The sequence below is a fragment of the Conger conger genome, chromosome 9, assembly GCF_963514075.1.
Source record: "Conger conger chromosome 9, fConCon1.1, whole genome shotgun sequence".
Lineage (NCBI taxonomy): Eukaryota > Metazoa > Chordata > Actinopteri > Anguilliformes > Congridae > Conger > Conger conger.
This window is the reverse complement of record NC_083768.1, coordinates 46,332,731-46,360,414: the sequence shown is the minus strand read 5'-3', so window position 1 is coordinate 46,360,414 and position 27,684 is coordinate 46,332,731. Positions and strand designations below refer to the sequence as shown.

At 39.7% G+C, this 27,684-nt stretch overlaps 1 long non-coding RNA gene across 1 annotated transcript; it reads left to right on the top strand.

Moving 5' to 3' along the window:
• On the top strand, window positions 1-27,600 carry LOC133136437 (uncharacterized). The gene is made up of 3 exons (XR_009709525.1): window positions 1-89; window positions 1,005-1,115; window positions 27,471-27,600. It is a non-coding gene; the product is annotated as an uncharacterized LOC133136437 (long non-coding RNA).
• Window positions 27,601-27,684: the final 84 nt, after the last annotated feature.

Genomic DNA, 27,684 nt, shown 5'->3' with positions numbered 1-27,684 from the left:
GGTACAATGACCAGGTATATAACGTCTTACCTTTTTGCAGTTCTTGTCCTTCCCAGGGTTTTGAATGCAATTTCCTGTTTGGCTTGAAGGTAGGTGGCTGTTTGCGCTGATGTCACTGCATGTCAGGCTGCTCATGTAAATCTAATGGGAGCTTTAGGTTCCCATAGACACAGTGGTGGAGCTCGAACCTCCATATGTTTATAGCCCACAGAGGTATCATTTGCTTTCTACTGTTAAAGGTACTGCTTCCTTTTGACGGTTTGTTAAAGGTATTTGTGGGAAAGCATTTTACTTGGGTAATGTGTGGGTTAAAGTGTGCACTAATAATTGTTTCTGTAATTGTATGCTATTACTGGCTGCTGTTTTCCCATCTCATATTTATGGCATGTCTACTCCGAGTCGAACGCTAAACGTGAGCGGTTGCTGGCTGGGTTCATTTGCCGGTATAATGCTAATATGTGCTACAGCTGCTGCAATCAGTATGCTTTCATTTTTATTCTTGCCTGATAGTCTATGGTATTTGGCCTTTTGTCTCTATTGTTTCCCAAAGTGGCAAACCAACGATTTAAGTGTTGGACTTTGGGTTGCTTTTCTCGCATTGTGTTTTTTGGGATCTGTATTGGTGGGGAAAGGTCAAAGTTGCACTAAGAATTTTCTCCTCACTACATGCCTTGAATTGAATGTTTTTATTGTTGAATCCACATCTTTGTCCATTTAGTTGAAGGTGCCTGAGTGGGGATTGGTTGTAATTTTGTCATTGGTTTCTTCGGGTGCAATTCCCCAGGTGCTGTATTCGGGAGTTGGTGCAGGCTATCCTTGCAAAGGATATCCGATGAAATATTAAACATGACTACTTTTATTAACATAATATTAATATGGCCCAACCGTTATGGTGCCCTAAAATGGGGAGGGGGGGGGGGGTGTGTTATTTTTACATGGTAAAATAAGTGCATAAGTTGGGTTGCTCCAGTGGGCATGTGATCACCCAAATGTGATGGTTGAAGATTTCCAGGTGCCAGATATTACCCAGCCACGTGTCTGCAATTACCTGCATGGGTGGCCCCGCCCACTCATTGTGAACAGCTGATCCACATCCAATCTCAGGAGTGTATAAGGTAGGGGGGAAGGGCCCTTGGAGTTGAAACCAACTCTGTGTTGGGGGGGGGGGGGGGATGCTGTCTGAGAATGGCTGGCTTCAACCATTGAAGTCCTGGTGAGGTTTCTGTGTTGAGGAACCATTTCAAATTTTATTTTACATCTGTTCAAATCGGCAATCAGCTTATCGGCCTGGTGATGGAGGGTGAGTACTGGGTGGTAGACTTTCTAAATATATATTTCTATATAAAGACTTTGAGCTAGGCCTTTATTTTCAAATTGGAAGTCCTGGCCAGAGCTATACCTACTGTGCAAGTTTGACACTATTGCATTGCTCACACCCACCGGATGGTTTACAACATGTTAGGTTTTACTTTAGTTCACACTAAAAGGTTTTCCTGAAAATCTGTGGGACCTTGTAGTACAAGTTCATACAACTTGTTGGACATAATTACAGGATTTTACTCTTGCCCAATGATTAATTACTTCGCTTTATGCATAAGGTAACTTTAAAGCTCTTCCTCCTTGCAATATTCAATTTTGAAGTGTGTTCTATACGGTGGTCAAATATGAGAGAACAGAGCGGAACAGCAGGGCCATAAAACTGCACATTTTACACCTTGGCAATGCATCATTCCATTTCAGTTGATTTCCCCATTTTTCAATTATGAAATGGACTGTGTATACGGTATATAAGACTATGTACAGTATTCTTTCAAGAATGCATAATGTAAGGGCACTGCAGAAACAATGGGGTTTCATTTACATGAAGGGGGTACACCTTACTTTATTGTGATGTACACCTCACTCTTAGACTTGCACAGCACCTGCCTTCCAGCATTTGAAATGTACTCCAGCTGTCAGTCACTCATTCAGGGGGAATCCACAGTTGATTGCGATGGTTTTGGACCAATTAAACCATAAGAGCTAGAAATAAATTGCACAATTCACTTGCCGCCCTCAGTGAGTGCAAAGCGCAAAGTGCATGCAACTGCACTACCAGGGAAACGGGAACACAGTGCATTGTTTTGGTTATGCATATACTGTCCATAAATCTTCAGCAAAATGACTTTTCTGAAAATGGTACAGGGTGTGTCTTATCCTTAAATAATTTTTTTAATGGCAACCTGAACTCTGCTGGTAATGCAGATTTTCTACACAAAAGGGTATCTTTGGGTTAACAGAGACAGAAATAATTAATCCTTTCAAGCTCCGTGATGCAACACAAGAATTATTTGACAACAAAGGTGACATTAGATCTGCTCACTGCTCATTGACGGTCGGAACCATCATAGACAGACATACGGTTAAAATAAAAAAAATACACAATTTAAAAAGTGGTCCGCTCTTCAAAATAAGTTTCAATCAATTTTGATTGGGAAATAAGAAGCAGCATAAATGCTACTGGAAAAGGCGAATACACCTGCCTCTAATGAAAATACTTCTCACCTCCCTTTTTCAGCCAGTTTTTGTTTTTAAAAATAATATAATGCTGTTCCTGTAACAATGTTACAGGAACTGGGAGACTAGTCAGGATTGAGGGAAAGATGAATGCCGCAATGTACAGAGACATCCTGGATGAAAACCTGCTCCAGAGTGCTCTTGACCTCAGACTGGGGCGACGGTTCATCTTTCAGCAGGACAATGACCCTAAGCACACAGCCAAGATATCAAAGGAGTGGCTTCAGGACAACTCTGTGAATGTCCTTGAGTGGCCCAGCCAGACCCCAGACTTGAATCCGACTGAACATCTCTAGAGAGATCTGAAAATGGCTGTGCACCGACGCTCCCCATCCAACCTGATGGAGCTTGAGAGGTGCTGCAAAGAGGAATGGGCGAAACTGCCCAAAGATAGGTGTGCCAAGGTTGTGGCATCATATTCCAAAAGACTTGAGGCTGTAATTGCTGCCAAAGGTGCATCAACAAAGTATTGAGCAAAGGCTGTGAATACCTATGTACATGTGATTTCTTAGTTTTTTATTTTTTAATAAATTTGCACAAATTTCAAAACTTCTTTCATGTTGTCATTATGGGGTGTTGTGTGTACAATTGAGGGAAAAAATGAATTTATTCCATTTTGGAATAAGGCTGCAACATAACAAAATGTGGGAAAAGTGAAGCGCTGTGAATATATATATGAGAGATATATATATATATATATATTATATAAAATGTTGCAGCCTTATATATATATGAGAGATCTCTCAATCAATAATAGTGATGAAGGTAATATTCATCAAAATAATCATAATACCGTTAACGGATGTAGGGGAAAAAATATAAAACTGATAATTTGATAAACTTGATAATTGATATGAGGCATTAATTCATTCGCAATTTTAAATGGTTAAAGATGGGTTACCAGCTTCTATTGAAATTTTGCATTTGGTTGTCGATTTTTCCCATGATATATGATCTGTGAGTACATTTAGCCATTGTGTTATGTTGAGTTTGTGCCGGGTTTTCCAGTTCAAAAGGATAGGGGGGGGGGGGGTTTGGATGAGGCTGACATCGTTGTATTAGTTTGTGAAGTTGCAATGGAAATATCTCCTTGTAAGCATGCCCAGGCCTCGGCTGTCGAATACTACAATCCAGAAACGAGGAAAAGGCGTTTGTGATTTTGTCCCAGAAGTGCTGGATTGGTGGACATAGCTAAGTGTCTCGGAATCTCTGTCAACAATGAAGCCAATTTTGAGTGTTTTGTGCTGGGTGGTATGCGACCTATGAATGACTTTGTATGGTATTGACTGAATCTTTGAGGATGTGAGGATGTACTCATTGTGAATGTGTTAGAACAGATTTGATTCCAATTGGAATTGGTGGGGATGGGTAAATTTTCCCATTGGTAAATAGGAAGTGAGATAATGGAATCGACATTTTTCTGAGAATATTGTACAGCTTAGAGAAGTTTCTTTGTATTTGATATTGAAGTAATTTGGTCTAGGAATAGGGCTGAGAGAAGGCTATTGTTGGTGATGTTTATTTTTTTAATTTTAGAGCTGCATGTGCTGTCCTTGGTGTTGTTTGATAGTGGATCTATCCTTCAATTTTCATGTGTAACTAACGGCCATATGTCAGCCATTCATATTCCTGTCTCAGATCAAATCATAAAAAGGTATGAATAAAATTGAATATATTCAAATGATGCAAAAATTTTAAAAAATCCACCAGTTGCAGGAGTGAAGATCACCATCACCGACAAAGGGTTCTTTCTTGTGCAAATTGTACTGTATATTTCCTTGGCAAGACAATAAAGACAAGATCTACCACCATTGACACTACCCAGCACTTGAATCACACATACTGGTAATGCAGGCTGTGGAATTGGGAGACAGCAGTAGACTGCTGTAATTTCCACTTGGCAAAATGAGTTCACTTTCTGTAATAGCCCAGCATGGGGGGGAAGGTTTATGTTAATGAGAGCTCTGTGGGTGATCTGAATACTTCTTTGCTCTCTGCTCATTAATGTGGCATCTCTCAAAATTCCCCAGAGAGGCAGGGAGACAGGTCTCTTTTGAATGAACAATGTGATGGTTTTTCTGGAAAGTTCTGAACATTAGTCAGGAGATTTATTAAATTAGCTAAAAAGCAGAGCGGAGGTAGACAACCGGGATGGATATTTCATTGTCAGCTTTATGCAAGGTTAATCGTAAACATGGTACAGAAAGCTAATGCTATATTTGGGGCAATACAGACAAAATACAGTGGGAAGAATCTTGGCAAGCCTTTTAGAAGACCCATGTCAGGGATGAAAGGTCACTGAGGGTGAAATAGGAAATACTAGTTAATGTAAACCCCTGTTCCAAATAAAGTGCTCAGTGAGTGTACATTATTACATTACATTTATTATACTAAGCGAGAAATCGTTGCAAAATATTGGATTAATTGACAGTTTACAAATGCAGTCTATCTGTAATTATAGCCAGTAAGTGATACTGTAGCTATCATTAGCTGCTGTCATGTCATAACAATGAAGAGACTGTAAGTTGCGTTATGCCAGTCTTATTACAGATGGGTATCAGAAAAAACGAATGAAATAATGTACCAGAGCGATCAGTCTACAATGAGAATGGCCACAAACAATTAAACAGAAATACATATGGAAATTAAAATCCTCTTAATTATTTAGCTATTCACTGAGCAACATTTTTCACCACTGTATTGGAATAGCATCGGGTATTTTAAGCTTTATATTGATGTTATGACGGAATACACATTTGGTGCTCCCAGATGGACACTATTGTACAATGTGTCAAGTTGCAAATGAGACTGGGCAGGGCGTTCTTGTTAACTGACCAAACTATGGGACAGTGGTGGCATTTAGGAACCCCATATTCAATGTACTTGTGTTTTTTTTTTTTTTGTGGTTTTTTATTGGTTTTTTTTAGTCATTAATCTGGAAGACTTTGTTGCTTCCTTAGTTTGGTTGCAGGAGCACTGAAAAAGTTGAGCAGTGTCATGGTACACGTGCCATGGCCACAAGGGGGCTTGTGTGAAAGGGTTAAAGCAGGGGTGTCAAACTCCATTCCTGGAGGGCCGCAGTGTCTGCTGGTATTTGTAGGTTCCTTTCAATCAGCAGCCAATTACGGCCTTGAGAACATTGTGTGTGGACTCTTTAGCCAATGAAAGACTTGCCAATGAAATGTATCTCTCGTGCTGAAACGCACCAAAAGCCAGCAGACACTGTGGCTCAGGGTTAAAGCATATATTCCATAAAATAAATAAAGTTAGTACTTCTGTATTTTCACACCTAATAATGTTTCCGTCCTCTTCTTGGAAAATGATTAGAATTTAGATTTTGTCATCGTCTACCAGTGGGCATGTATGTCAATTGAATGTCTGTCAATTTTCCATTCCCCTCCAATCAATATCCTTTAATAAAGTGGTGTGCATTCTCCCCCTCCTCATTTTACAGAACTCAAATTGATTCTATGGCCTTCCCCCGGAAAGATTTGTTCACTCACATTTACGTCATCAGAAGATAGCGTTGTTCTGGCTTCCATTTCAGCTTGTCTTTAATGATTAATATTAATTTGACCTCAGAAAGTTGTAATGCCAAGTCTATTATATAAAGTAATCAAACATTATACCTGTTAGCGCAATTTAAATAAAATGATGCCTTCATAAAAAGCTGCCAAGCTGATAAGTTCACTGTGGAATTTTAAGTGGGAAGATGCACCAGTCCCCTCTGGAGAGTAGCCAAAATACTCTCCTCTCCCAATTATGTTAATGTTAAAAATCTCAACCTGTATTCGAAAGTAACTAATGCTACTGTGTAGATGAGATTCTGAAAATAATTTATTCTCTGTCAACCGGCATTGCAACTTAATCATAATGGCTTTCCTTTAACAGTGCAATGAAGGCCAAACTGTTTATTTGTCTTTGCCATCCTCTTCTATCTCTTCCTTTCTCATTCACCCTCTTCCTTAAATTAGATTACCAGGCGGCCATATTGACTGTCAGATCTGTTCAAGCCCATACACCTTTCATAGTCATTCACAGTCATTAGTGCTGATTCATTCAGATCTGCCCTATGTGCACGTCACTAAGGAGTGCCTATCACTTGTGTTCCAGGGAATGGTCATGTCTACTTCACTTTTGTAATTACATTCAAATTTAAAACAAATCAATTTTTTTGCCCAGCTCCTTGTTATTGGCTGTGAATGGTTAATGGGTTTTCTGACCTCCATGATGAAATGGAGCTCCATTCTTTCATTTTGACCCATTTATCTGAAATTCCACAAGTGAAAAATGGCTGGAGAATACAATGCAGTATATTACAATTCTGTAAGGAGTGGGGGAATAAATCATGTTTGCGCGGAATAATGGTTTGTCTTTCAGAAAGAGGCTGCTTTCCATGATAATTCTGCTCATTCCCAAATAGGTTTTTCCCTTTGTTCCGAAACAAAATTATTAATTTCGCATCAGGGCTATACATTTTGAGTAATACTCATTGCTGCATTAGTCATTGTTTTTCCAGTTTGTCTGAGTTGAATCAAGACGTTCACTTGAGTGTTTTCACTGATTACTGGCTCGATGATGCAATATGGGACTGTGGCAGTAACTGAAACAAGTGTCATTTCTAGTTTCAGACACAATTTTCTTTTTGTTTGAGATGACATTGCTTTGTGAAATGGTGGATTATCATATTATCATGCTGGAAGTTGCCATTAGAAGGTACATTGCAGCCATGAAGGGATGCACATGGTCAGCATAGGCTCTGGCATTCAAGTGATGAGTGACTGGTATTAACGGGCCCCGAGTGTGCCAAGAAAACATTCCCCACAGCCTGGACTGTTGACACAAGGCAGGTTGGGTCCATGGATTCATGATGTTTGCACCAAATTCTGACCCTACCATCTGTATGCCTGCAGTTTTTCCAGTCTTCAACTGTCCAGTTTTGATGAGCCTGTGCCCACTGCAGCCTCAGCTTTCTGTTCTTGGCTGACAGAAGGGGAACTCCACGTGGTCTTCTGCTGTTGTAGCCCATCCGCCTCAAGGTTTGACGTGTTGTGCTTTCTGAGATGCTTTTTTGCTCACCACAATTGTAATCTGTTTCCTTTGTCAGCTCGAACTAGGCTTGAGGAGTTTCCATTTACAACCGCTTGTTGCACCATTCTGAGTAAACCCTATAGACTGTTGTAAGAATCCCAGGAGACCAGCAGTTACTGAAATATTCAAACTGGCACCAACAATAATGCCACGGTCTCTATCACTGAGATGAATTTTGTTTTCAGTTGATGTGAACTTTAACTGAAGCTCCTGACCCTTATCTGCATGATTTTATGTTTACACTGCTGCCACATGATTAGCTGATTAGATCACTGCATGAATAGGTAGGTGTACAGGTAATAAAGTGCTCTGTGAGTGTATATACATATATACAGTGTGCTCAAGAATTATTGGCACACTTGATACATACAAAATCCTTCCAAATGTGTTCCTTAACCTTGTCAAGCATTACAGGAAAATACTCCATGCTCTTATCTTTGACAGAGGTGGATGCACCAGTACTAAATCAATGAAACCTTGATTTTGACAATATCTTTTTTATTAAATGAATGTATTATCTTGACTGGTTCCATTGATTATGGGCTCTTTGGAATGTGCAATTACGTCTGGAAGACTTCAGGTGACGTGAGTTTCCTGCATCTATAAGGGTTACAGCACACGCTTTTAATCCATGCATACGTTCTTAAACAAGTTCAAATGCCAAATCACGCATGAAGAGCAGATGCTCCTCCTGCAACAATTGCTGTGGCCAATTGCAGACAATAGCCTACCTCACAATAACCTAGCTCACTTGAAGAAAATAAACGCACAAACCCTGATGCACTGCAGTTTTCATCATGTTACACAGCAAAACCACACTACGGTGACTACTAAACTGTTAAAAACAGCACAAACAAGCAATACCTAATTCATCCTGGAGACAATGCTGCAAACACACTGGAGAACACAGATGCACAGAGTTTGATCTCTTGATCTCTTCAGCATTCATGGACATTCTGCCAAGTTCTCTAACATTGCTAGCATTGTAACAACACCAACAGAAGTGCTTTAACTGGGGATATTGTGATACACCACATTATACTGTGTACACAGCATCTTTTCTTTAAAAACATTTTCTTTTTATTATTTTTTTTGCAGTGACCTACAGCTTAAAAACATTTTTGCAAAGGAAGGTGGATTAATAGTGTGTGGTGTAGATTCGGTCTTTACAGGGTGGGTGAATTGCGCTGTAAAGTCTGAAGGAATAGGATTATGGGGTTAACTTCAGCAGCAATAACTTACTGCTATATAAGAAACTCAGCAAATTCATGAGCCTAAGGATTATGCTAAATGAACCAAAATTATATAATTCTATAAATACATATGGAATTATATGAATAAATAAATTCATAAATAAGATTTTTAAATTATTAAATAACTCACACCTCATGACTGTCCTTTTCACAATGATCTTATTTAATTTCATTTAGATTTTGTAATAACATGGCTTTTTCATTTAATAATGACACTTTTCCGAATGACTTATTTCCCAATGCCATTTATTTCCAGGCTCTCTTTTTCATTTCATAATTAAACTTCAAAATGGTAAGACCTCCTGTCATTCAACGCCAAATGTATCTTGGGGCAGAATGTCATGTGGAAAAATGTCATGTTCAACAGATTTTATATTTTAGCATCTTAATTCGGTCTATGGAACGTGTGAGGGACTTGGCCTGTCTGCATCTTCATTAAGATCAATGAAACGCCGAGGTTTGTGAGGAGACACCCATGTCACCCTCAATAAAGCAGATTCTCCCCTACTTCTTAAATTCAACCTATAGTTCTAATTTTCTCAGTGGGAAGCAAATTCTTAAATTATGGCTCATCAGCAAAATTATCTTGATGCATGTCTGCAAACGTAAATTCTTGACACATGGTTTTAATCTGACGGTGCACTTTTAGCTTTAATCACAAAACATTTGGGAAGTTTCAAGGTCACTGCGATTTTTAGCTAATTATGGAAAACTAATAGAAAACTAAACTTTTCTGATCATAAATGAATCTGGACAAAAAGATATGCAGTTTTATATTTGGAGAGATTTGGGGACACTTGAGGACATCTTAGTGCAGTTTTGGGAACTCATGTGGAGATTGAATGCCTGTCTATCTTTACCACATTTTGAGAACAAGTTTATGCTGAAATATAAAGTAGTTATGGGTCCTGATCATTTGAGCACCCCTCAAAATTATTTCAGTATCATCCAAGTCATTGGAACAAGCAAGCTAGGAAAGGCTAAGGTGAGTAGTGGTGATTGAAGTGATAGGATTTGCACTGTAGGCAGTGCTCCTATTTACCAAAAGGGCTTACTGTGCAAACCTGGGTCAATTACATACAGTATTTGTTTTGGATTCAATTACTTTTCTGTGCACTATTGAGCTTGCCTGGTGAAATTAAGCCAAACAGGTGGATCAGAACATGGGTTTGTACTAAGTGCATTTAATAAATACACCAGGTAAAATCAGTAAAGTAATTGCATTTAAAACAAAGATGTAATTGACCCAGGTCTGTTTTCATATCAGTAGGTTCAAAGTAGTTTAGTCTTTGGTTCAGCTTGTGAAAACTACACTTTTTGATGCCAAACTACAATTTTGTGGCACCTCCCACTACACATTCTCATACCTTGGGGTTGGCATCTCTGCAGATGAGGTGGTATGCTTTGGATCTTTGGCAGTTCTTTCTCTCCTCCATACTCCTCCATCCAGACATTTTTTCAGAATTGTGGTTACTCTTTAGTACTTCTTGGCAAACTGTAACCTGGCCATCCTGTTTTTGCTGCTCACCGCTGGTTTGCGTCTTGCAGTGCGACCTCTATTTCTGTAGTGTCTTCTGCAGACAGTGGTCATTGACTTTTTTGCTGATCTGTCAGATCTGCTTACTCTTTGCAATTAGTACGCTCATCAGTGCTCTCTTCTTAATTATATTCTAAACAGTTGATTTTGGTAAGCCTAAGGTTTGACCGATGTCTCTAAACATTTTATTTTCTCTCAGTCTCATAATGGCTTCTGACTTTCATTGGCACAACTTTCTCATGTTGATGGACAGCAATACTTGTTTCCAAAGGTAATTGAACAACTAGAGGAAAGACTTGTAATTGTGACCTGCAAATACCTGCATTAAGGAGGCAGTTCAACACCCCTGAGCAATTATAAACACCTGCAAAGCCATGTCATGCCCTGAAATCGGGAGATTATGCATAAACACTGCTGTAATTTCTACAATGTATGAAAATACCATTTAAAATCTGGGAATGTGCGCTTTAACCACATGTTAATTGTATGATTACAAATCTAAAATTGTGGCAAATCAAGACATAATGGGTCTTTGTCCCAAACAGTATGCACTGTATGCATGCAGGAGTCTGTATCCAGATAATAATCCATTTCTAAGTGCACAGCCCTACTGGACATTCAGATAAAGATGATGCCATACCTTTTCAAGATGATTCTTCCTCTTGACTTTAATTGGACTGAAAATCCACCCCTGCCTTGGTAAATGGGTTAGGGAGGGAGCTCGGGCCTGAGTCTTTCCTGAGGTAGATCAGCCATCTTTTCTTCCATCTTGCTTCGTACATGTTGACATGCAAATCACTTTGAAATGACAGTTCGGGCAGCATAATTGGCTACAATGAGTTACGAGAGAATGTTCTTCCTCCCACTGAGGCCTGATCGCTCATGTACAGTCAGTAACAAAGAAAGAATATGGGTCTCACATGTGGGTGGGGTAAGATGGAGAAGGTATTGTGCTTTTCACACCTCCAGGTGTGCATGAGCTTACAGCAGAATTATTTATAATTGTGCATTTTAACAATAGGCAATTGCCAAATGCTGGGAGACAATGTAGCCTAAGTGTGACACTACAGATTCTGCTCTGTTCCTCCCGGTTACGTCATCGACCCTACTGTTTGATTCCAAAGAGGGAAGAATAAAGTGAGGTTTGTCATTCAAAGTTGCCTTGAAAATATTTTTAAGGTGAATCTGTTCGATAAGATTTGTTGTAGCATTTTTATGTTTATAGGCTAGTTCTCAGAGTTGTATGAGTGATCAACTAGCAGCCTTGAGGGAACAACAAGAGGAGAAATGTATCCATCTGACAACATTATCCATGTTTTTTCCCACTTCAGAGAGTGAGTATATTGTATTATACTCTTATGTAGTCAAAGTAAAAGGAATATTTGCATCACAGAAGCATTGTACGGCAAGGTCAAAAGCATGGTGGCCAATCTTGTGCCCTAGATGGCTGAGAATATGTAGGCTTTCACTCCAACCAATCACTGCACAAGATTTGGTGCCCCTGCTCTAAAGCAAGGGTCTCAATCTCCATTCCTGGAGGGCCGCAGTCTCTATTGGATATTTTTATTTCCTTTGAACCTGTAGTCAACTTGGGGCTTGAAAACGAGATGTGCACCTTCCAGCAAATCAATGACTTACATGAATCAAATTCATTTTATTGGTTGACACTCCATTACATTACATTACATTACATTACATTACGTGGCATTTAGCAGATGCTCTTATCCAGAGCGACGTACAACAAAGCGCAAATCAAACACTCCATCACCCATGTGTTTACAAACAGGTACACTCACCTTGTCTCACCTTGTCAGGGCCACAACTTTGAGCCTGGCAGTACAGCTCCCGGCTGCACTGTGTTACCAACCACCGGAAGCTTCTTTGAAGTGCATGGAGATGGTCTGGGTCTGAGCTAGACAGTTAGTAAAGCTGTTCCAGCAGTAATACCTTTGTAGATGCAGCTGGCTCCAGCTATCCTATCCTAAAATAGTAGAGGATATCTGGGACGCTGACGCAGTTCCACGCTGTCGCCAAAATTCGTTGGTCATTGGAGTGATGGATGGCACCCTGATTCCAGTGGCAAGTACCCCCATGCATGAACCCCCATATGTGTGCAAGAGCGGCTACCCTGCCGTCAATGTTCAAGTGATTCGCCATGTCATCACTGACATTGAGCCAAGCCCCGACCAGGAATGGCCTGGAAGCACACATGACTAATTCAGCTACTTGCAAGGTGGCTGAAGATGGGGGCTTTAAGAATGGCTGGCTATTAGGAGGAATGCAGCTATCCTCTTTGCCCTTACCTCCTTACTCCTATGCAGATGCCAAGCACTATTGCTGAGGAATGGATCAATGAAGCTTTGAAAAAGATAGTATAGTGGAGAGAACAATTGGTGTGTGGAAGCAACAGTTTTGCTGCATCAGCAAGTCAGGTGTCTCCAGCATAGCCCCAGTAAATGCTGTGCTGTTGTGGTGGTCGCAGCATTGCTACATAATGCTGCAATCCCAGCCAGTGCTGACCTGCCAGAGTAGGAAGAGAAGAATCTTGAAGATGAAGATGATGCAGATGTCAATGTTGGCAACCCACATCCAGACAGACCCCTGTATAGGACCTGTATGGGTGGTGCAACAGAACTTTTCAGTGCTGTTGACTATTATCAAATGCTTTCATTTTTATTGCTCTACTGACCAAGTACCATTAAAAAGCTAATCGTATGGGTTTGTGTTATTGGCTTATGCAAGCTAATACTAAGCACATGTGGGGACCAGTAAAGGCTAATAACACACTAGCACTTATTTTACGTTCACTGCTGTGAAGTAAAAAAGTGGCTAAGGTATATTTTCTGGGAAACGTATTGTCGAGTTCCCGTGCACACAGCGGTCTACATTCGAAAGTGCGATTTTGCCCTCCCTACTACAGTTTGGCTTCACATCTTATCTATTACTGTTGGGGAAATGAGCTAGCAAATATTGGCTCATAACAGCTGTGGAGTAGTGCTCACATTTGCTACCTGGTGGTTGTGTGAAAAACAAACCCTAAACCACAATGGATTATGGGTCATATATCAGCTGGGAACTTCATTAAGGGTAGTACTTAAAATATTTGTTATCATTGTTATCACAATTTATGAGCATTTTTTCTTTATCGTGCATGAAAAATGGATATGGCTTGGAGTAAAAATCTAATTTTTTGTCATAGACTAATATTAACCTCAATGCTAGGACAGGAAGCATGCAAACATCCAAACAGATGCCATACTATTTTTTTTGTCACCCACTGGCTCAAGAATGTTGAACTGCCGGGCAAGCCCATCTGCATTATACAAAATATTTAAATATGAAAAAAAGAGTCGGGAGAACAACTGTTAAAGGTCACAGAATGATGAAGGGACAAACAAAGATGATATAGAGTAAATTTACCACTAAATTAATGTTTTATAATCCCTTTAGTATCACCCCTTTTTCTTAACACAAGCTTGATAATTACATACTCAAAAGTAAATGCCGACTATTCTTGAACCCTTTTGACTACAGGTATAATCCTGCTGTCTTCTGAAAGGTAACCCTTTGTGGTTTGTTTTCCAAGAGATTTACTTTAAGTATTGCTAAATCAAAGTTACAGAAGCTGAAACACAGTGGAAGTGGAAGATTTTTTCACACCAAAGGATTTTCAGTTTGAGTGGATGCAGATTGTTGTGGCAGTGCCTGGCATGCTTAGAAATACAATGGCACAATAGCCAAATCCCCTTTCAAATTTGATGACAATATCACAAAATGAGCATTCTGCATTGTTTTTTCTAACCTATGTCTAGGCAGTTTTCCAAAAAAGAAATTTGGAAACTCCAAAATGACACATTATATTGCGGGTCTTGTGTAAAATACTGTATTTTTTACTAAAATAACAACACTTTATTCAAAAAAAAAAAATCACCTGTCACCCTTCTGTCAGGGTTCATGGACAGGAACCAACCAGACTCAGGGATAAGATAACAGCAGGCTTTATTGATACGGGGCAGATTCAAAACGTAATCCACAAACAGGCAATGGTCGAGATCCAGGCACACAGGCACACGGGTACATGTGGGACAGGCAGAGCATAATCGTGAGTTCAAAAACCGAGGAGACAGAAGAGCAGAGGTACAAATCCAAAAAACCCCAAAACCGAGTCAAAAAAGCCAGGCATAGATCAAAAACATAAAATCCTAAAACAGAACAGAGCAGAGTGGAGTAGAGCCGAACAAAACAGAATAACAGGGCACAGGTACGGATGAGCTAGAACCTGGCTAGGGAACAATCACAGAAAGACGAACAAGCAACAAGAAACTGAAAAGGACAGGTTTAAATAGACTAGTGATTGACAGACAATGATACACAGGTGAGAGGAATGGCAGAAATGGAAGGAAGTAAGTCCATATAAGGAGTGGGGAGGCAGGGACACTTAAGGAGACAGCTGAACAAATGGATGAAGGTGAATGGAGCTGAAAAGTACAATAATAACATCTTGTACACTAATATTTATTGAGGTTCCTTGATTGGCATTTGTCAAATACCCTACCCCCATTATCAAACACATTCCACAATTTTGCATGCTATGTATTATTCAACTTATTCCTTATTTATAAGCATACTGACAAATAATACAATATTTCGAGAATATATTTTTATGATCACTGATATATAATGGAGTCACGACAATTAAAATGCCCTCTATTGTTGAGCCAAAGGTGTTTTCTCTAGTAGCAAGAGAGACATGAGAATCCTTTGTCCCCCAAGGGAAGTTGTCTATTTCGACGCTAATTTGTTGTAAAACGTCTTGCTGAAGAGTAACAGTCTCTGTGTTAAAAATGCTACAGTTTCCTTATGCAGGCAAACAAATGCTGTGTTTTATGAAAGCTAACAAACTATACACCATTGGAAACATAATGCTATTAGCTAAAATGCTTCTGTCATTATTTCATTACCATATCACTAGCCGGTTCTAGGTTCAGCTGAATTTATGCTGTATTTTTTGCTCACGGATGGGGAGCATGCCTTTACTGGATTACCAATACTGGTCAGAGATTTTTGTTAAATTCTTGTTCATTCTTGATTGTATAGAGCCTATACAAAATGTTGATAATAGCATTCATATGTACAAGTACTTTTGTAGAAGTATGCAGTGGTTAGACAGACAACAATGATAATTCCTACAGAGAAATTATAAGTAAACAATGGACATTCTATCAACGTTTCTCCAAGTTAGCACGTTTTTAGAATTGCATTATTATGCATGGTTTGCTGGCCCTTGCTGTGAAAAGAACACTGAAATTAACTTATTTTGTGTAGCATATGGATTTGCAAAATGCAGAGAGAAGGTGTGGTCCCCCCACACTTGCTTTGCCACCCACCTGTTACAAAATAAGGAACTGTTGTCGCTAAAGCAATGGCATCTTGAAATGGGTTATACAGAGTTAACGATTTCAAACGGTATATCCTGTTACCATAGTGATTTGAAAATGGAATGAATGCAAAAAAATTCACATCAAATTATTTTTTTATTGCAACACTGCACATGATCTTTCTGAAAGAATAAAGCTCTGCAAAAATGTGTAGTTAGTATGTATGCATAAGTGAACCTGATTTCTATTTAACATTAAGGCCAATAAGCATTTGACCAATGCAAATTTTGTGAATGTCCCTCAAACACACATTTGGTCACAATATTTATCTTAAATAAACATTCAGATTAAAATATTCAAATATAAAATATAATAATATTCAAAAGCCATATAATTATAATTATTTAACTTTTAAAATTGGTAAGTTAAGTCAATGGAAACTCGGGTCAACTAAAGCAGGATGTCCAACTTTTAGACAGAATTTATTTGGACAAGAATTTGTGTCTGAACATAGTGGGCTCCTATTAAGCAATGATATACACATCAAGGCACCAGGAAAAAGGTTGCATCTGCTTATCTTTTCTGGTTGTCTCAATTTGTTTTGAATTGCAATAGTGTAAATTCAATCCATCTTCAACACATCACAAAGAGATGTGGAGCTATTAATAGGAATTGAATTGTGAAGAAATTATTCATTGAAACTCTCCCCGTGTGGGTCCTCTGAGACCTACCTTTTTGCAGAGTGCAAGCTGGTTCATTAGCAGAAGGACACACAGTAATTAAAAGGAAAATAGAAAGGGTTCTCAACACAAACGAACATCTGCAGACCGAAGGGATGCAATATATAATGTGGTGTTTGTGGTGGGGAGGGGGAGAGAGATGGGGAATAGGACTGGGTTTTCAAGAAAAAGCCTCCTATGATCCATATGCGTGCGTCAGTACACTGATCTCGGTAATGTCAAGATGGGCATAGAAGCATAGATGTTGTATTTTTCATATTCCCAAAAACTACCATGGGAATATAGTACGGCTTTCCAGGAATAGTACACTATACGACAGGCATGCACCATATACACTTTATTAGGTATTTATTAGACTTTCTTTTTTTATTTATTGGTCATCTGCTGCTGTAGCCCATCCACTTTGATGTGTTTGACACGTTGTGTGTTCAGAGATGCTCTTCTGCATACCACTGTTGTAATGTGTGCTTATTTTTGTTCAGAGATGCTCTTCTGCATACCGCTGTTGTAATGTGTGGTTATTTGTGTTCAGAGATGCTCTTCTGCATACCACTGTTGTAATGTGCGGTTATTCGCGTTACTGTCACCGTCCTGCCAGTTTTGACCGATCTGGCCCTTCTCCCCTGACCTTTCGCATTAACAAGATGTTTTTTTCCCTGCTACTCACCGGATGTTTCTAGATGTTTCTATTGTGCATGGCAATCCCAGGAGATTCCGGTTTCTGAGATACTCAAACCGCCCTGTCTGGCACCAACAATCATTCCACAGTCAGTCTCTTAGATAAAATTTCTGTCTAAAGAACAGCTAAACCTCTTGACCACATTTATGCATTTAGTTGCTGCCACATGATTGGCTGATTAAATAATTGCATTAACAAGCTGGTGTATAGGTCTACCTAAAAGTGCTAACTGAGTGTAGTAAAAGCACAAACGGTACTGTACATAAGTATTTGGACAGTGGAACCGTTTCAGTTCTTTTGGCTCTGTACTCCACCACATTGAATTTGAAATGAAACTATGAATACGAGATTAAAATGCAGACTGTCAGCTTTAATTTGAAGGTAATTACATGGTAGGTGCATGTTATTCATCCCACTCTGGTACCGTTTTATACAGTAGGCTAGAGAGAAATACCCTGCAGCACTTGTCAAAATGTATTGTTTTGGGTTTGATGGATGCTAATTTATTATGCTAATTAAGTAGGCAAATGAATTATTCAATCATTTATTGATTAACCCCCCCCTCCCCCTAATTAATGAATACCCCCTGCTTGCCCCTTCTCACCAAGCAATGCCTCCCAAAGAGATGACAGTGTCCTACCAGGCTATTATTCTGGAGGGGTCTGTGTGTTTTGTGGTGAAAGTCGGCAGTGTTCCAAAGGCTGTTGCGTGGGTCTTTACATATTTCGATAATTTACTTACTTCCAAAACTTCCTGACTCTCTCTGAAAACCTTTCCTTTCATGCGACAGACCGGCCTCTCGATGTGGTCTGGAGCAATCGACATGACACCAGGCCTGGATACATCGGGAGCATAGCATGACTCATAAGGTTACAGGTTATCGGTCCGTTCTATTTGGAAATGTGGTGGATGCCCTTGACATGAATAAGGAGAACTGGTTGAACAAGGAATATACAGCAGTTGATTTTGTTTGGAAGGATCTTGTTTTTAAACAGATGCAGACTGTTTTTTTTTAGGGTGCAAACACATGGCTGACATGAAAGCATTAAAACTGAACTGTTAACCTCTTATTACAAAAATACCGATGCTGTCCTGCTGGATGCATTCCACAAGACAGAATAAAGCAGGCCGCCGGGCCAAAACCCTCCCATTCCGACAGTCTCCCGCCCCCCTCCTCTCACATACACACACAAACCGACAAACTCACACAAGCACATACACACACACACAGGCAGACAAGCAGAGACCAAGGTTCAAGATCAAAGCTTCTCTATCCCTGTTGAGTCTTGGGATGACAATGCATCTGACAACTGCAACTTAGGCCCATTAGACATCAACGTGCCATGCTGTAGATGTGTCGGCCGATCTCCCAGAGACCACCGACCAAGACCAAAGTTCATCTCTCCCCACTGAATCCTGGGCCTCTGACCACCACGATGACCTGTTTGACATGGATGTGCCTGGGAGTTCATTATGAAATGGTAGCAGGAATTCCAGAGCCATTTCATACCTGAACCACTTAAAACCAAGCTCATTCAAGACCACGGCTAGTTTTACAACAAGAGCTGAACGGTGGACATTATGAGGCATGTTACAGCCTATATTTTGCACAGTTTAATTTGATGATATTGAAATGACTGTATCGTTGATCACCCTAGTCAAAGACAACAGTTGCATTATGGGGAGGATATGTTTTCCAAGAAAACTTTTGGAGAAATTGGTGAAGAGAATGTTTGTACCGGATTTTGATGAAAAACTGAGACTTGCTCTGGAGGTGAATGGTTTGATGTTTGAGCTGGTATAAAGGCTTGGAAGAAAGGAATGAAAGCTGAAGAAGTTCTGCAGCTGACACAGGCTGCATATCCAGAACCTGAACCACTTCAAACCAAGCCTGTTCAAGATCCGTACTATTTTTACACCAGCAGAGCAATGGCCCTGAAGTATTATTTCAAAGAAGAAAAATCAACATGGGGAAGAGTTTACGGAGACAACGTTCCTGTTTAAAAGAAAGATTGTCTCTGTTTGCCATTGGTTTATATGTATATCTAACAATAGTTGATTGTTAACTATTTGAAATGGGTTTTGCCAGCTAATGTGTAATGTGAATAACTTCTCTAAACTTGATTGTTGGATTGTAAAGGACCCATGTTTAAATAAGACTGAAGACATGTGCTTCGTGTAACTTTTCTTCAAAAAATTAGATTTTCACTGTCATTATCTGTTTGTAAAATGCTTGTGGATTTAATAAAAGCTTTAATGATTAAATAAGACTGTTGCTATTGTTTGTATGCTGCCTTTTGTAGATCTAATAATGTTGGATCAGGTGATGAAAACATACTACATGCCATAGACCCAGAGGCCTCATGCATAAATGGGTATAAGAGTGAAAAGTGTGACAATATGCCCTGCTCTCCCCTAATTCATCCTCTTTAGTCCAAATACAGGATTCTTATCCTGCCAGTATCTGTGTTTAAATTTCATATGGCACATTTCAACTTGGTTTGGGGTTTTAGAAGAACATATAATTTGCTATATATGGTTTTGTGTCCAAAGCTATTATGTGCTACCAGCGCCATTCTTTCCTTATTTTCCCCTCCAATGTGGAAATGCTGTGCCTTTTTAGCTGTGTCTACATCACTAGCACCTGGCCTAGTGATGTAGCTACAGAAACGTGCAATCCTCCAGTGCACTTACATTGAAGGAGTGTACATGATATCCATGTTAGCTATTTGGTACGGGCGCGCTGCATAATCTCGTTTTAGCATCTGTGACCGTCACCATCATGCCACAACTGCAGCACCCCGTTATACCTCCTTGAATTTGGCAGTCTTTATAATTCAACTGAATTACTTTAGGTCAACATATAGTCTTGATAACAGCAGATGCAGACGGCAACTGTGACATCTCACTGTTCTGTGGGGGAAATGTTTGGTCCAGGTTGTTATCCAGTTTGTGTTCCCTCTCAGTACTCTGATTAGGCCACATTGCGTCTACAATGATTCGATTGTTTTCCTTGGGCAAAATAATGTTATTGCGGATAGATTAACATTTGTTAATATTAATGAGTAAAGTTAATTTGACAGATTCTGCTGCTGCCCATTTTTACAGTTCAGCAGTAACTAAATTGCATGTCACGGGTTCAGAGTCTCAAATGAATTGTGACTCCGATTCAAGTCAATTAACCCCAGTTCAACACCTATGACCTGTCCTTGACTGGCGAGTAGATAGGAGACAGTTATCTAACCTTGCAACCTGAGAAAATCCAGTAGACTCAAATGTATCCCTGTGCAAACAAACAAAGATGTATCCTGCCACTGTGGGCTTTGAGTCATCATCAACACATATGGCAGACATAATCTTGAAATGTCCAGGTTGTAGAAGCCCCGATTTGCATGACTAAAGGGAGATTTGTTTTATATATAGATAGTACCGTCCAAGTCTGAGTGGGAATATAAACGGACGGTGCTGTCTGTTACCATCAATGCAAAGGTCACGTTTTGCATAATCAAATGAAATCGCTTCATCCACAGTTTTTGTGTAGTGAACAGTTGTGACATTCTGTGACAACCGAACAGCATTTTCATAGATTCTATCGGAATGCGACAGAATGAACACAGTTTCTGCTCTGATTGCCCTGAGCAGGTCTGCACGTTTTCAGCATTTTGAAGCACATTGCATTGGATATTGCTCCAGAAATATTAGGCTCCAAAATGATTGGCACCCTGAATGAAGGAAAAAAGCTTCTTGTATAGATTATTATTTGTGTTGTTTATTATAACATAGTTTTTGTGATTAATATAGAAGGAAGTTAAATGTTTGCTTTTTCCAAAAGGCAGGAAATTAAATAGATCAGCCCAGAAACTAACATCAACTAACATCAAGGCACATCAGCACAGATCTTTAACAACTGCTACAGCCCTACTGTGTACAGTCTACTGTACTTCAGCCAACATGTACTCACTGGGCTGTTGCTTAAAATTACCATACCAATTTTGATACTGAGGTCTCTTTTGAAACTCATGTTAAAATAACAACACTTCTAAGATTGCTTTCTTTCACTTCAGAAATAAACCCAAAATTAGGAAAATGTTAGTAAATGATGCCAAGAAGTGCTCACTAGTGCTCTTCTATAATGAAAACAAACATAAATATAACAGCCTCACATGCAACTGTAGCATACTATACATAAAAACGGTTACATCTGTTCCAAACTCCCCAGGATGAGACCAGGGGGAACAGATTTCACCAGGGAACAGGTCACAATTTTTTCTTTGTAACATTTAGTATACAATAGGCTAGTAGTTTGTAGATGTCCATACTGCTGTCTGTGCATCAGCCTCAAACTAAATATTTTAGTTTGTATTCGGGGGAATTCATTTTTGGGGCAGCTACTCAAAGTTGTCATAACAGGTTTGGTTAATAACAATGCCTTTGCAGGTGTTTACAACAAGAACCGGTTTCATTTTCAGAGTTTGTGACAATGTATGTTAACGGCCAACAGTGTTCAGCTAAAATATTTTACCAGATTATATGAATAGTAGCGCTGTTCAAGAGTACTATAGCTTGGTCCTAGCAACTGGTAGACTGATTTGAAGGACCAGCCTTGTTTATGAATCATCAAAAATATACAATCGGTTACAATTGGTTTATGCTTTCAATCTAGCCCCTGATGACGGCTGTCGTCAGCATCTATCCCTGATCAAGGCGGGAAACATGTGACTGGAGATGAGATTCAGAAACCACCTACCCAGAACTGTAAATTTGATTATGTGTTTCAAAAATATAATTGAACTGTGCCGAAGGAGGAAGGTGCTGCACGATTATTACTAATCGTGAACACCACAGAACGGTTTTGAATCACAACTCATGTACAGGAAAAAACTTGAAAGGGGTTGTGGCCTGTGATGTATCTGTGCGCATAAAGTGGGTGAATCCTCATATTCCGACAGAAACCCTCCTGACTGATTATTTCCCAGACAGTGTCAATACTTTTCTGCAAATGAACTGCAAACAGACTGCGTACCAGTATTGTATATGTTACATGCATCACAGGGCCAAAGGAGCCCCTTTCAGTCAAATTATGTCACTATTCTCTTATTTAAAAAATAATGATGTAATGGTTTCACATTATTTTGATGAAATATGACTGAATAAATGTGTGAAACACATGTCATGCTTGTAAGTAGAGACACAAGCACCAGAGTCTTAATTAACTCCGAATGCATAACATATTCAATACCCCTAGAATGCGCAACATGAATCCAAATTTCCTATGGAATTTGATGCATAGCTGAAGGTCTCTTTGCTACCTCCTTTTAATTAATCTACTCATTTGATATTCAAGGTATTCATTAATATATTGTATTTAATCATCACAAATCATCATATTTATTTCAGTTTTTTTAGGTTTTGAATAGAAATCATTTTTGTATTAAGACTCAAAATTTGAAAAAAAACAAAAAAAAAAATCACCCCTATTAATTTCCAGTGTTATTTGATGGCTGAGTAGCTCTTTGCTGTATCTCTGAGAAATTATTGTCATTATGTAATGATACAGAAATTAATTGAATATCTTGTTTTTATCCTTAAAAGTACTCCCCATTTGTGACTAGATGTGACTGCATGCCCATGCTTGTGTCTGTGTGTCTGTGTGTCTGTGTGTCTGTGTGTCTGTGTGTCTGTGTGTCTTCAACATCAGGTTACAGGCAACCACCAAATTGACCTCAGAGGATATCATTGAGCTACCGTATACCAATGATTTTGCCCTGGTAGCCCACACACCAGTGGCCCAACAAAACGCCCTCTTAGCAGCTGTAACTGCACACAGGAGAATGGGGACTGACCATGAGCTCCTAAAAAAACAAGAGATAATCTGTTGGTTGAGTGGCAGCTTTCTCCAACACACAATTTCACCTTTACAGTAGAAGGCCAGCAACTAGCTCCCATTCCGACCTTCAAGTACTTGTGAAACCTAATATCTGACAACTGCACAATGGACGAAGAGATCCAAACCTGCCTCAAACAAGCCTCAGCATCTTTTGGTCATCTAAGGTAAGGGTTTTCCTGAACAGTAGCCTCAAACTGTACACAAAAATACTTGTTTAAGGGGCAGTGTGCATCTCAAACTTACTGTATGGATGTGAGGCATGGACCATCTACAGCCACCATCTCAGAAGCCTGGAGGCCTTCCATATAAGATGCCTTCGGGAGATCCTTAGCATCCCTTAGAAGGACAGAGTGCCACAGGGTGGAATCCACTCTGAACCACCATCAACCCAGGTGGCTTGGGCATGATTTTCTTATACCATAGCACAAAGTCCTCTTATGCAAAGTCCTCTATAGCCTACTATTGTACATCGAAGCAATGCACTGCGGGTGGCCAGAAGAAGCAGTTCATGGACCAAATGAAGACCACACTGAAGAGATGTCTGATCAACCCCTCTTCATTGAAAGAACTTGCTTCCTGCTGCACCCTTTGGCACTCTCACTCCTCAGGGAGTGCATTTCAGGGAGAACCAGCATACACAATATTGCATAGCAAAGCGTGCAGAAGTCTTGCCTGAGCTGGTGTTTGGAGGAGAGGAGGTAAAATGAGCCTGGCATGGAGATATTATGGAATTGTAACATCAACACACGGATAACAGACAACAGCCAAGTATTCGTTTAAAAATGGAAGTCGATTGGACCCGTCACTTTACTGTGAGTTCTACATTGACATGTTTTTCTTTCATTTGTGGGCATTGGCCAGGTAGAGATTCTGGAATGGCAAGAGTCGTAGTTTTGAGTACGGAGGCGGATACATATACAGTTGGTTGAACGAATACAGATACAAATAATGCAATACTTGCTCACCCCTAATAGAAACATCTTTTGAGCATGCTCCATGGTTTAACCACTGCGTTAATTCCCGACCATTGTTTTCTTAATTTTTCAGCTATCCGTTAGGGGTATATTACCGTGTAAAACATTGAGAGCTATTTCACATTGTGTTTGAGTTCTGGAGAAGCCGACCGTAAAATGGCTTGGTTGTGCATTTTCTTCAAATCACCATTTTAAAAGAAGCTCTTCAATACGTGCCGACATTATATTTTCTTTAGAACATAAACCACCGGCCGCTCTGGAAGGTACAAACCACTTCTGAGGCAAAACTCTTCTGGTGTCTGAGCTTTTAAGTTCACCAAAAGATAGCCATGAGGGTTTACGGTTGCATCTTCAAAAGATTCAAGGAAAAACTTTGAATGTCTGCGATAAAACATTAACTTGCATTTTATTTTGAGGGTTTTTGAACAGAACAACATAATTTGCAGTAAGACTCTTTTTACCCTTTTGTACTAAATATATAATGCTCAAGTTTCTGTGATGTGTGTATACTTGTTAAAAGCTTTTCCACACTCATTTTTTGAGCTCTTGTGGCTACATCCATCAGGTCATCAATGATTATCAAATTGGATTTGTGTAAAGGAAGCATCGCTTCATCAAAGATCAAGAACGCCTTCTACAAATTGTTCATTCTTTATTTAGCGAAACAATTCGTCACACATTGGTTGCCAGCATTAATAAAACCAAACGATATGCTGTGGTACAGACAACAAAACAAGGCAGCTATAGGCAGCATTTTCACAAAAACACTTACCACAGTTTCATGTTCCTGAGATGATGCATGAAAACGGATGTTGAAGACCGTTGTCAAACCCTGATCCCCAAGAACTGATTTAGAAGCCATATGATAACGTTTTTAAATCAGGGAGCAGGACCCTTTTGTTGTAAACCACTCAGAATTTTTTAGAAACTCTGTGCTCACGGAGAGAGAATCCGGATAGAGGATTCAGGCTGACATTTTCATTTCATTTTATATCCGGTGGACATCATAATAAATATGTAGCCCTTGTACTTTGGAGTGCAATACCTACGCATTTGTTGCCTGCTTCCCATTAAAACCAATACATCATATGAAACATGGCCAGAGTTTTCAGGTTTCACATCCTGTATGAAACTCACAATCTTACACTCAGGAGCCAGTGTAGGGTCCTTGCACGAGCCACCAAATAACATAGGGATTTTACACTACGAAATAGTGAGGATGATTTTTAGAAACGTCAGTCATCTCAGTCCTTGCACGGGGCACACAAATTGTGTAGATTTTATAGATATGAAGTCTCATAAAATTACTGTTATCTGAAATATCTTACCGCAAATTTAGTATTCTAATTTTATTATCAATATCAATGATATTGATTAATCATACTGATAACCTGAAGGTTGGAAGTTCTGCAAAACAGGTAGTTGGTATAAGGTGCGTGCGTGCAAGCACACGTGTCCCTTGAACAAAGGAATGGTAAAAGTAGCTAGCTTAGGGAGTTAGCCAGTGTTCTGGGTGGGAGTGTTAAGAGCTGCATAGTTTTACTCTATACATACGTGAAAGACGGCAAATCTATTCACGTACACACGCTAACAGAACGCATCGAAATGATAAAACAAAGACAGAGAAGCACAGATTCACAATTTCAGTTAAAACTAAGCTAAACACTGGCTATCCCTGGAATGTTCATTGAGTCCATATGCATTGCTGGATCCAAAAGATGTGCTGTCCTTGTAGAAATGCCGATGCTGCTGTGAATTGATGGCCCCTGGGGTGTTCCCGTGTGCTGCATGTTGTCGTTTGGTCTATTTGGTCGCTGAAAAGATGTCCACTGGTCCTTTTTCCGTGTGGAAAGGTTTGTTTGCTGCAGTTTCTATTGGTGAGCTGATTTAGCAATTTGTGCACACCAGTTTCCACTCACTATAGGCCACTAAGTTACCGCGAGGCAAGCTAGGTGTGTCCGTGAGGCCCAGTGGTGCGCTGTGGAGGCCTCTGTCTGAGTGTCAGGATCAGGGCATGATGCAGTTGCAGGAGCTGGAGGCCAGAGGCTGCTGAGGTGAAGGGCAAAGAGGGGTCCAAAGAGGGCCAGAGAATGCTTACTTTTATATTGTGAAAGTTTATTGCTCTTGTAGTTACAGTACTGGCTAAAGCATAACTAGACATCATGCCAGGGTGGACATCGTGGAAGTGTCCTGTGGGATCATGGGAAGTGTAGTTTTGTGGTCCCTACAACAGCTTTGTCAGTGTGGCATCACTGTTGACTACAACTGTGTGGTTTAGGATGGATCACTGCTGCTAAAATTGTATTTTGTGGGGCAAAACTTCGCACAAGCGGAGAATTTTACCACTGGAATCCTGTGGTTTCACAACTTCATACTTTTTGTGGCAAAACATTGACTCACAAACAATCCTTACACTGACTGGTACGTAAAACATTCTGCATTGAAACAAATGTTGGAGTAGTGCTTGGTCACTTTTTGAGCTGACTGTTGTTTAGTCACAAACATATTGTCTGCCTAAGAAGGCTTTCGATCGCTTTATGCCAGAATAGTGGTCACCGTTAAGGAAAGGAAATAATATCTTGATGGTATCTGGAGGATGTTTCAAACTTTAAACACACCATTAGGTGAACCATGGCAACACATAACTATCTTGATGTCTAACAACCTCTCAAACATTTGAATGTCAGGAACACTGACCCTTGTGCTGGACACTCAGACCTACAGACTGCTGTAAATGTTCAACCTCTCTCTCAGCCTCACACACTGTAAATGTTTGATTTAAAAGATGTGCTAAACATATTGCAAAACAATAAAGATGTTGTCACCCCGATTGTAGCTGATGAATAAATGGCGTAATTTCTTGCAAATAATTTCACTCTTGAGACAAGTTTACAATTTTCAGCATGCTCCAACACCGCCATTCAGATTTTTTATAAACTGAGCCACCAGGACCAGAGTATCATCAGAAAGAATATCAGAATTGCTCTGAATCTTTCAAGCATGTTCAAAGAAAACATGTGCTTTCATCACCAGTTAACTGTACGACTACACCCTCACAGAGAATCCCCCAACAACATTAAATGTACAACATAATTAGTGCTCACCCCCTCACAATGAACTTTATTCATCAAATGTTCTATGGTCTTTAAAACATGAACACACAACTCTGGGTAGTCATCTACATTGTACAAAGATGCAAAGATGTGGTCTGCATCTCACCTGCCCATTGCTAAGACCCCCACCATTTTGCTTACCACTATCATCTGTAACACCATGCATGTCATTGTTTAGGTGGGGGGGCTGGGGTGATTTTGTCACAAAATTCACAATTTGCCTGTGTTGTGCTCATGCTTTCTGTGTCTTTCTCTGTCCTAGCAATGTGGAGCTCTACACGAACCAGCTCCTAATTGCTTAATTGGCTCCACCTGCCCACAGCCCTATTGAAGCACTGTCGCAGCAGAATGGAGAAGAGGAACGAAGATCTGAGCAGCTCATAGTGTCCTTGCCATGTGGGGCAAAAGATTACATCTACATTTTTATTGATGTTGAGAATGATTTATTTTATTTTTTTCCAGTAAAATAGTTTGAA